At 39.4% G+C, this 10,875-nt stretch overlaps 1 pseudogene; it reads left to right on the top strand.

Annotated features, from left to right (window-relative positions):
* Positions 1 to 316: 316 nt before the first annotated feature.
* Positions 317 to 7,825, top strand: LOC146599257 (very long chain fatty acid elongase 4-like; annotated as a pseudogene).
* Positions 7,826 to 10,875: the final 3,050 nt, after the last annotated feature.

Raw genomic sequence — 10,875 nt, 5'->3', positions numbered from 1 at the left:
TGGCTCCAGCATTTTGAGTGCAGCTAGTCAGAATATTTCTAGTGATGAAACATCAACAAGATACTGAAATCTGGAAATAGAAGTTATAAAAAGAAAGCTGATTATTGCAGGGGACTTCTTTTTCTCCCTTTTTTAAACATGACTCTAATCTGATCTAGAATTTTAGTTTCTACAGAGAGCATAATATTAGTTTTTCATTAGCTGTAATCCTGATCCTTTATCTAAGGAGCATCCTTTTTTTCTGGACTCAATCAAGACTAGGAAAAATGAGGTTGCGATGACTATGAATATTAATTTTGATTTCTTTCCAGAACTTGTGATGGCTTCAGCTTGGCAGAAAACTCAGGAATACTACCACTGGGTCCTTGAACATGGAGGTAGGTGCCTTAAACACTGAGCAGTGTTTAAGGGTTTTTCTCTTTTCAGTTAGGAGACCTCAAGACTTCAGTAGCTAGAGTTTCTGCAGGTATAGTTTAGCAGAGCCCTGTGGCATCCCTAAACTTATTTAAGTTGACGTGCCACAAATTGGCATGCAGGTGGAATGGCAGGCCTGTGTGGTGGCCCTGAAAGGGGAAGGACATGGGGCCACAGGTGTAGACTGAAAATATTTCAGGACTTGAATTTCAGAGGAAAGTCTAAACTGGGGTTCAGGACTTCTGACAGACTGTCATATACAGAACTGAAATATCAAAGAGCTCTTGACGGAGAGGTCATAGCAGGAACAGTAAAGGATTTGCAGGTTTAGAAGCAAGGAAGATTAACAAAGTTGAGTGGATAAGAACAGCATCTTTAAAAACCCTGAGGCCCACTGGCAAAAAAATGTGTGAAAAACACAGCAAGGGGAAGCAGAGTTAGTATATGTGCCATGTAACTTACCAGTGAGCCAAGGACTGGTTTTCAGTACAGGACTTCTGTGAGGATCCAAGGACTAGAATAGTGAGAGAGGAACTAGGGCTTGGAACTGGCACATCAGGAAGTGAAGGAAGATGTTCAGAGAGTTTAGTAGAGCAGTGACCACATTGGGAATAGGAGAAGAATGTGTGAATGGGAAAAAAAACTGGGATTTTTCAGGGAGGTGGCAGGACAGAAATTCTGCTGAACCTCGCTTTCTTGAGGGGCTGAAGAGAAGTTTTAAGAGAGAGACAAATTTAGTCATTTTCCAGTGAAACCATACGCTTTCAAGAGTCCATTCTACGAGTAGATATAAGAAGGAAGGTATTCAGAATTTCAGATGCCCTGAACATTGTGAAGAAAAGAGGAAGTAGCCTCTGTGACAGGAACAATTTATTATTACGCTTTAAAGACTTAAGCTCTCACAGATCCTGGAACTGGTTGATTTGTGCTGTGCTTCCCTGCTGAGCATGGGTTTAGTTACTTCTTTCCTCCTGTGGGGGACTGTATTGCAGCCTGTCATGAGGAGTCTAGCTTGTGACAGGAAAGGCCTGTTCATTACTATGCAGCTAGCACTCAGCAAAGGACTCTTCTTGGTCCTACAGCCCCAGCCCTAGTGTAGTATCAAAGCCTTTTAGTAGAGGCTGGCACATGGAGTCCTAAGCTGGAAGAAAAGCAGTGGATCTGCTTTGTGTAGAGGCACAAAATATCAATTTATTGCCAGAGACATGTGAAATATCTGCCATGCAAGACATGCCAAATTTGCCTGTGTGTTTTACTTTTCAGATCCAAGGACAGACCCATGGCTCCTGGTCTATTCTCCACTTCCAGTCACCCTTCTCTTTGCCTTCTACCTCTTTGTTGTGATACTGGGGCCATGCCTCATGCATAAGCAGCAGCTGCTGAAGCTGGAAGGTCTTCTGATTATCTACAATCTCACTATGGTGACATTATCAAGCTATATGTTTTATGAGGTGAGGAGACTGGATTGCCCCCTTCTGAGTAAGCATCTGGAAAGTGTATGAGAAAGCCAGAGCCATTTCAACAGCTTTGCTGTTGAATTCTAATGGAGGGAAGCGGGAGCCAACTTGGACATATCTGCATTTTGCCACTGGAGGGACAATACTACCCTTTAAAAGTGAATTGCTACCAAAGCATACCTCTTTTCTCTCAGTTCTCAATCTTTCTCTTTTTCATAAAATTAATGGTGGAAGGTTACTTAATGAACAAGCTAAAAGTTGGAATCTCACAGGTAGTCACAGAGCATATGGAGGACTCCTCATTTTGTCTCAGACCGGGCTGGTAAGGGTCTCATCTCTGAAAATGAAGGAACTTCTTTTCTGGACTTGCACAATCCTCTCCAAGAGTATCAAGTGCACTGCAGCTTCCTGCTTCCATTAGCATTGATGGCATTGCTCTCTACTTGTTTTTAATGTGTGACTGTTTCTACAGTGTTCTCAGATGAGACTCACTGACTTAATTCATGTAAACCCCTGAATACTCTTCAAATAGTTGGGTTGAACAGGTTTGATAAATGTCTTGATGTTATTAAATTTGCCAATTAAATTTATGGCATTGTTCTTAGGTTTAGTTAAACTAAATTGCAAATTTTTGGAGAAAATACTACTTGATCTGAGGACAGATATGAAAACTGATTGTCTATGCATGCTTATTCAGTTATACTGATTACTTGGCGTAGTCTTTAGCTTTCTAGTTAATATGCAAATGCAATGAAACAAGTAGTGGGATGTTTACAAATTAAATCAGTATTTTCAAAGAAATTCTGAAGCCTAGGATTCACTGTTCCTGCTAAAGCATTTTTGAGCACCTCAGTAATTGCATTGAGTTACAAACATGACCAAAATGAATATTCTTTTTCTAGTTTCAACACGGACATGAAGTACTTTCTTTCAGGTTTTACTTTTTGCCTGGTCATGTTTTATGTTTAGCATGGATTTCCAGCTAGTGAATGCTAAATTGAGATCATGTGGCCTTTATCATTAATATATACATCCTTTTGGAACAGATAGTTTTGCACAGAAAATGGATTTTTATTGCTTTTCTTTCATTTCAGTTTCTGGTAACTTCAAGCTTGGACAACTATAGCTACCTGTGCCAGCCAGTGGATTACAGTTGAAGTGAGCTAGGAATGAGGGTACAGTTCAGTACAAAGCTTGCCTTAGACTTTACTCTGTTTCTGGGTATGCAGATTGTTTTATGGTAAATAGCAGTTTGCATCCCCAAGAAGTGTTTTACTCCAGTTTATTTGCTTGCAAATTTATTGCACTAAATTGTCTGCTTTAACAGTTGCACTTACCTTTAGCTCTCTGGAGATTAATCACCTCATTTGACGTAACCATTTAAGTTCCCTCTTTGATCAATGGAAAGAAGGTGATCAAATGGAAAGATTCTTCCATTCGAAGACAGATATCTAATACTTGTATTGCAAATTGCCTCTGAAAGATATGTAGCTCTCTCCATTGACTTTGTAAACATTCTGAGTGATCACTGTCAACTAGAAAATCAATTTTTATATCCTAAAATTTGCATGACATAAATCTCACTCAAAATCTCCGAGACCTGGGGGATTTGGCTAAAACTATTTCTTGTTTGGCCACTACAGGAGGATTTAAGTCCCACAACTATCAGTTTTTCAAAACACTGCATGATTTTTTGTCTCTGTCTGAATTTGGAACTATTATACTTTGCCTTTGGATAAAGTCAGACTTCAAACAGATTAAAGAATGGATATTAGCTTTTCAGCTTTTCAGATATTTGCCATCAGTCTAGAAACTGTTGTCAAACAGCTCGCTTTGCCTTATTAAAGAAAAAACAACTTTAGCATACAAATCATCTAACCGGTGAAAGCTATTAAAACACTAACTGAATGCCCCTTCCCAAATCAAGACTCCTTTCTGAGCACCCACTCTGGGGAAAGCAACAGCCATAAAAGACTGACTTAGTTTTTCACCTTAGCTGCTGATCCCAGATGGGCAGCTTTGACATATTGCATGGATCAGTGGTTAAAAATCTAAGGCAGTAAAACTAAGTAGTAATTTTACCTTGAGAGCTAATAGCGTTTTCTTGTACTGACCGGCAGATGGCAAGAGTGTGTTAGTGGTTCTTCTTCTCCAAAGTCCTCGAGCAGCTGGATACGGTAAGGGGAGGACTCCATAGCAGAACTGGCACTCTGAAATAAATCACTCCCTCATCTGAATAGGGCAGAGTGCCAGAAGCTAATGTTCTGGTTTGATCCTGTGCTGATTTGGTTGATCTTTTCAGTAAATGCTTTTTTCATGTGTTCTGCTGTGCCCGTTTGTGGGAATACAGCTGACATATTGTCAAAGAAGAGAGCACAGCTTCAGAGTACTGTTACATAGAGACATTTTGCCTGCAAGAGTCCAGCACTGCCACTGGATATCATGCTGCTAGGCCTCCTCAAAAGCCTCTTTCCAAGTAAACAAACAAATAAAAATCCTGAACCTATGTTCCATTTGTTAGTCTCTATCCCAGTGACTGTATACATACTCCATTCCTCAGCACCCTTTCTGTAGATGGACATTCCCTTTGAACAACAAACAGGGGAGGGGAGAAGCTTTAACCTTAGCTATTGTCAGAAGGTCTGCCAAAGTCTTAGTTACTAGTTGATTAAGGCTGCTGGAATATCTGCTTCTAGATAGGAGCTATGATTGCTCATCTGAATGTATGATAGTGGTTAGTTATGTAGCAAAGGGACTGCAAATATACATCTGCCCTGTATTTCTGCTGCCACCAATTATTCCGAAGCTGTGGGTTAAAGGTTTGTATTCCTCAGTATTCCAGCTGAAATCAAAAGTCCACGTGAAGGTAAAACCATTTTATATCTTGTATGTTAGGTGTTCTCCTATATTTCAAATAGTTGCCTGAGATAACAGCTTGGTCGGTCAAGGAAGACTGTATTCTGGCCTGAGTAGGACTCCATAGTCTAGTGCTCTTTGGGGGGATAAGTTGAGAACACTGCACAGTGAATCAGCCTGTGGAGCTCATCTAGACCTACTGCCAATGGGTTCACACATCCCCGCTATGTTCTCATCAGTGAGGAAATCTGCTTTTCATCATCATTTTGTTTTTTTTTATTATCAGTGACAGAGGAAACGAGGTTGGGGAGATCCAGAATTACCGTTAACTGTTCTTATACCTTCTGATGTAATATCTTCCTCTGTCTAAACATATCATCTAAAGACTTTCCTTTGTCTGATTTCTTTCAGGTTTTCTTTATTCTGCACAAGAAACTAGAACAAGTGATTTTCCTGCATGTATATCACCATGGCACAATGCTGTTCAACTGGTGGTCAGGGGTCAAATACGTTCCTGGGGCACAAGGTAAATTTCTGTGGACACTGTGTGTTACTGTTTTTCTTGTGCTTTGGAGATAACATAAACAGTGCAGATGAGGTGATTGAGAGGCAGGAATCTCATCTATTTCCAAAGGTGTGAAAAACATGTGAGGTTTCAGCGGATACCATCTGCTCAGTTCTGTGGGTTATTTAGACTGCTATATTCACTGCCTCATCCAGAATAAGAATGTACCAGTCATTCCCTGTCCAAATAGAAATGATAGTATCATATCACAGAATCACATAATGGTTGAGGTTGGAAGGGACCCCTGGAGATCACCTAGTCCAACACCCCTGCTCAAGCAGGGTCACCTAGAGCATGTTAGACAGGGTTGCATCCAGGCAGGCTTTGAATGTCTCCAGAGAAGGAGACTCCACAACTTCTCTGGGCAACGTGTGCCAATGCTCTGTCACTCTCACAGTGAAGAAATGTCTCCTCATATTCAGGCAGAACATCCTGTGGTTCAGTTTGTGCCCATTGACTCTTGTCCTCTTGCATGGCACTACTGAAAAGAGTTTGTCCCACTCCCAATGACACCCTCCTTTCAGATAGTTATACACTGATAAGATCCCCTCTCAGTCTTCTCTTCTCCAGGCTAAACAGGCCCAGCTCTTGTCCCGGGGAGCCCAGAATTGGATGTAGTACTCGAGATGATGTCTATTTGTACCTCAGTCAGACCTGGACCAGGTTCAGCTGCCTAGATTCTTATTGTACCTTTCTTATCATGGCTGTATCCATCTTATTTCTCTTTCTAGTCTGTACCCAGACTGCTTCTTTTTTTCTGCTCCACCTACACTGAAGCATCTGATGCTGACACAAAGTACTAGACTATTATAGGCAGGTCCTACAGAAAAAGCTGGGTTACTGGTAGTGGTACTATTTTGGGGGGAAGTAATTTGGCTAAATGACCTTGACATCAGAATGCTTAGATTGGAACAATAATTCTCTTCTTTGCCTTTGAAGTTCTCCAAAAGCAAGATATGGAATAGACATACATTGGAGGGAACAGGGAAAATGTGAAATACTTCCTAAGCAGAGACTAGATTGAATGTTCACACAAATGGGTAAGATGATGTACTTTGAGATCATTATCACTATGAATGTCAACTCATTGCAAGATTAATCTTGAATGGTTTGTGTGTATTGCTCATTCTGACTTCTTTACTCCTCAGCCTTCTTTATTGGGATGTTGAACTCCTTTGTACACCACATCTTCATGTACACATATTATGTCCTGGCAAGCCTGGGACCACAGATGCAGCATTACCTCTTGGGGAAGTGTTATCTAACCATCATGCAGCTGGTAATCAATTCCACGTATTCATCTTTTCACTTTCACTTCTTGGGTATGATGGCCTTGCTTTCTGTCTCTGTCCCCTCCATGGGGGCTCAGCTCTTTCTTTTTGTTTCCTGGGGAAATGATCATGTTCTTAATGTCCCACTATGAGAGGTGAACTGATCAGTAATACATGCTGTATACTACTCCCAGGAACTACCAAGAGGCCTTCAGTGAAAACATTAGCTTCCAACTATAAACTCCATTTTCATAATGGGAAGAAAAGAGAGAAAATTTTAAAATTAGACTTCTCTCTCTTTTGCTGTATGTATCAGCCTTTTCTCCACTGGAGCAGCTTGATTTTGAGTGTGGGCAGTAACTTGGTAGAGCTTTGGATTGTTGGTAGGGCAGAAAATTGGGCAGCTTTCATTCTGCTTCTTCAAAAAGGAAGGACATTTCTAACTACAGGCAAATAGAGAGTGATCAAAGAAAATAAATATGTGAGTTTTATTCCCTATGTGGAAAATCCTCTTGGATTTTATTTCTTTCATCTCTGAAAAGGTGGCAAATCCTGACAATTCTACTCTGTGTTTTTTTCCAAAAATAAAGCATAAAAACAATATTCCAGACAAGAACAATAATTAGAGTATGTAGGTGAGTTAGTTCCACACAAACAGAGATTACAGCAACAAAGAGTATGTAGTTACCAAAGAGAAATAGATGTAAAATAGTTGCGCAGAGTTCCAATAAAGAAAAGTAGCATCTGTAGTTCCTTTCTATAAGCTAAAATGCCAATCATAGTTATTATGGGTACAATCTGACCATCATCTGAGGAGAGGAGTCTCCCACCTTTGTTTTCCATATTACAAAATGGAATTGCTGGACAGTGGCAGAGAAGGGACCCAAGGGTCTGTTTTTACATGGGAGAGGTGGAATTCCAGACCTGCTCATTGTACCAGTGTGCAAGATTCAATGTGATATCCTTCTATGTCGTGCAAAACTGCTGGACTTGAAAGACAAGTTTTTCAAGGCATGCAGGTGGTACTCTGGGTTGAGGACACAGCTAGTATGAGTGATGCTCTTTATGATGGGTTAAATAGTCAGTCTGGGTATGTTTTATGTAGGATCCCTAATCTGTCTGCTTATTTCCTCCACCTCTTTCAGTGCCAGTTTGTGGCCATTGCTGCTCATTCTTCCTACAACCTCTTCACAGACTGCCCATTTCCCGATGTTTTCAATGCTGCACTCAAACCTACATTAGGGGAAAGCTGGAGAAGCTAACCTAAAGAAAAACAGATGAGAGTGAGCACAGTTTGATGAATTTGTACATTCTCTGCTGTTTCTACCATGACTCTGTGAAGAAAATATAGAGCTGTGGGAGAACTATACGTGCAAATTCTTCAGTGCATTAAAATATTTCTAATTTGAAGAGAAAAGGAAATACCTAAAAATAGGGATTAGAGTATTTAGGAGCTCATTTATTTGATGCTGATGCAAATCCAAGCCAAATAGTCATCACTAGTCATCATAGCTTTGTGAAATTAGCCTAAGAGCCATCCTAGTGATCTCCTAGCCCTCCTGCCCTTCCATCTGTCAGCTCAATTTGCAAGATCTAGCATCCCACCATGACTCCTTGGCTCATTTCTTAGGCTAAAAAGTGTTTGTTTCCATTCATAAGCCCATCTCAATTTATCTTACTTGATAAGGCAGAGTCAGGGGCCTCCAGCCTAAGAGTGGTGCCAAGGTAACAGGAGAAGCCAGGAATTCACTGGAACTGCAGGATACATTATCCTGTTTGTTGCATCCCAGTCCTTCCTATTAAAGATGCTCCACCAGGACTAGGGTGTGTTACAGCTATATAGGCCTGATCATTTCACTTTACATTAGTGTAAACAAGATGGAAATTTGATATTATATATGAAAAGCTGCCTCTGTTCTTTCACTGTTCTGAAACTAAAGAGAAGGCATTATTTGTCTCTGGTCTGTCATTCAAGCATTTTCACTCTAAGCAAGAAATTAATGTAGTGAGAGTCATCATGGACCATTTTCTGAAACACTTATTTATCTTTGGTTGCTCTCACAAGACCAGAGAGAAAACATTTTTATGCATGAAGGTCTTGTCATTGTTGCTTAGAGATGACATATTTTTGAATAGACAGAATGGACTAAGGTTCTGCATTCATAACTTCTTTCTCCAATTTGTAATTACTGTTATTATTTTAGTCTCTCATTAAAAGTGAAGAAGATTCACACCACCATAAGCAATCACCTTCATGACTGAATTCTCCTCTTACTAGCACAAAGTGTATGGAGTCAGCTCCCTGGCTAGTGTAAAGCTGCATAGCTCCATTGACTTCATCACATCAGTTACTGGCATCTTTTGGCTCCAAATTGGTTAAAAAGCTAGAATTTTGGACCCTATATTCATCTACAGGCATTTAAATACCCCTAAAGTTTTGATCTAATAGCACTTTTTGAAATCCTAAATTTAGATTTTTAACTATAAAATAGTGTTTATTTATTGTATTCTACATTTTGTTTTAAAAACACAGTAGTGTAGTAGTGATTTTTTTACAGAAAACCCCTAAAGGAGAATTTTAGTTTTAAAATTAGTAACTTTGGGACTTTGCTATTGCCAAGAAAAATTCACCTCAAATGTAAACAAGCCTAACTCCTCTGGAAAGGGGTTAGAGGATTATATACCAGCCTGTAGCTAGAAAATGTGTGTATTAAAAAAATTGTGTGTTTTATATAAATTTTGAATTTAGTGGCTGTGCAAAATAAATGCAACTTATGCATCACTAGTCTGCATGCATATGCTATACCTCTCCCATAGCTACTACATACACATCTAAGATAAACCAGTAATCTTCCATTCCTTGCCCTCCTCCCCTCATACACATACAGAAAAGGTTTGTTTATGTTGCCACAGTGATAGATTATGAATGTCATTCCGTTGATTTCAGTAGTCCTTTTTTTTTTTTTTTTTTTTTTTTTCACTGGTAAATATGAAAAGAGATGATTTTACATCTCTCTGATGTCTGTTTTTCTTCCTGCCAAGTATTTGTACACCCTGCTTACTAAATAACTTGTGCTGCTTTTGTATACCAGAATATTACTATTTTTAGAGCTTTGAACAACAAACCTCTGAGTGAATGAATCCTCCATTCTTTCTCTTTTTTTGATGTGGTGGGAAAAGAACCTGCTCTGTATCAAATAAACTGCACTCACATTCAGGGTTTCCCTAAAGGCCTTTCCAGCATTGTACACTGAGTGTAAGTAAAGCTGTTTTATTACTTCTATCCACTTAATGATTCACTTATGGCCTTATGATGCTTAAATCATCACTGTATTTGGCCTCCTAGTTTAATGGTAGAGCATAACTCTTCCCGCAGATGGCTAAATTATCTGTACTTAAAATGAAATCTAATGATTTCAGCTCATTTTCCTATGTGCGAGATGATAACAGACAGTTCCTGACCTGAGTTTCCCCTCACATAAGCTTTCTCAGTTTGTAGTTACCAATTTCAAGGTCTTCACTAATAATTTTAAAACAGACTGATACTCAAGTATTTTGATTTTTCTTGATTTATTCATAATTCAAGACAGCTTAAAAAAACAGAACTGAATTGGAAATTCAGATGAGATTACAGAACATCTTTGCAAATGCTTTCATTTAAATTTGTGAATATGTCAGGTAGCTTTTCTTTAAGCAGCTCATCTGGCTAAATTTGTGTCTGTGTAAGACAGAATTAACTATAATGGGTTCTGGACCAGGACTAGCCTCACAGCTTGTAATGAAATGTGAAAATTTCAAATTGCCACTTGGCAACTTGTCTTTGACAACTTGTCCAGTCACATAAATCACATTTGTCCTGGTCATGTAATCCTTGGTCTACCTATCCTTGTCCCTCTTCCTCTTGGCCTGATCTTGTACTTCTGAATTGGCAGGAGCTTTTTGCCTTGACTTCAGTGTGCATAGGATGCAAATGAACTATTTTCATTCGGGTGATAAGGAAGGATTAAGTTTGCCTACATACATCCCACTTTGCATACGTAGATAGATATTCATATGAAACACAATGATTGCAAAAACATCAATACAAATGAAATCCATTTATGGCAGTGCTTGTATCAACAGTGAAGATAAAATTGCACAAGTACAGCTAAGGGGCTCTGCAGATCTTGATTTTTTTCTCCTTTAGACTGTATTCGGTGTTCATTTTACTAGTTTAAATGGGGATAGTAGAGTGGCTTTTGTCTACTTGGGGCATCCTGTTGTGGCAAGAGCAAAAAACGGAGAGTAGAGGTGTGTGCTCCTGGAATGAAAA

Source organism: Rhea americana, unplaced genomic scaffold (assembly GCF_003343005.1).
Source record: "Rhea americana isolate MKP2758 unplaced genomic scaffold, rheAme1 scaffold_142, whole genome shotgun sequence".
NCBI lineage: Eukaryota > Metazoa > Chordata > Aves > Rheiformes > Rheidae > Rhea > Rhea americana.
The sequence above is the reverse complement of the archived record's forward strand: the minus strand, read 5'-3'. Positions and strand labels throughout refer to the sequence as shown.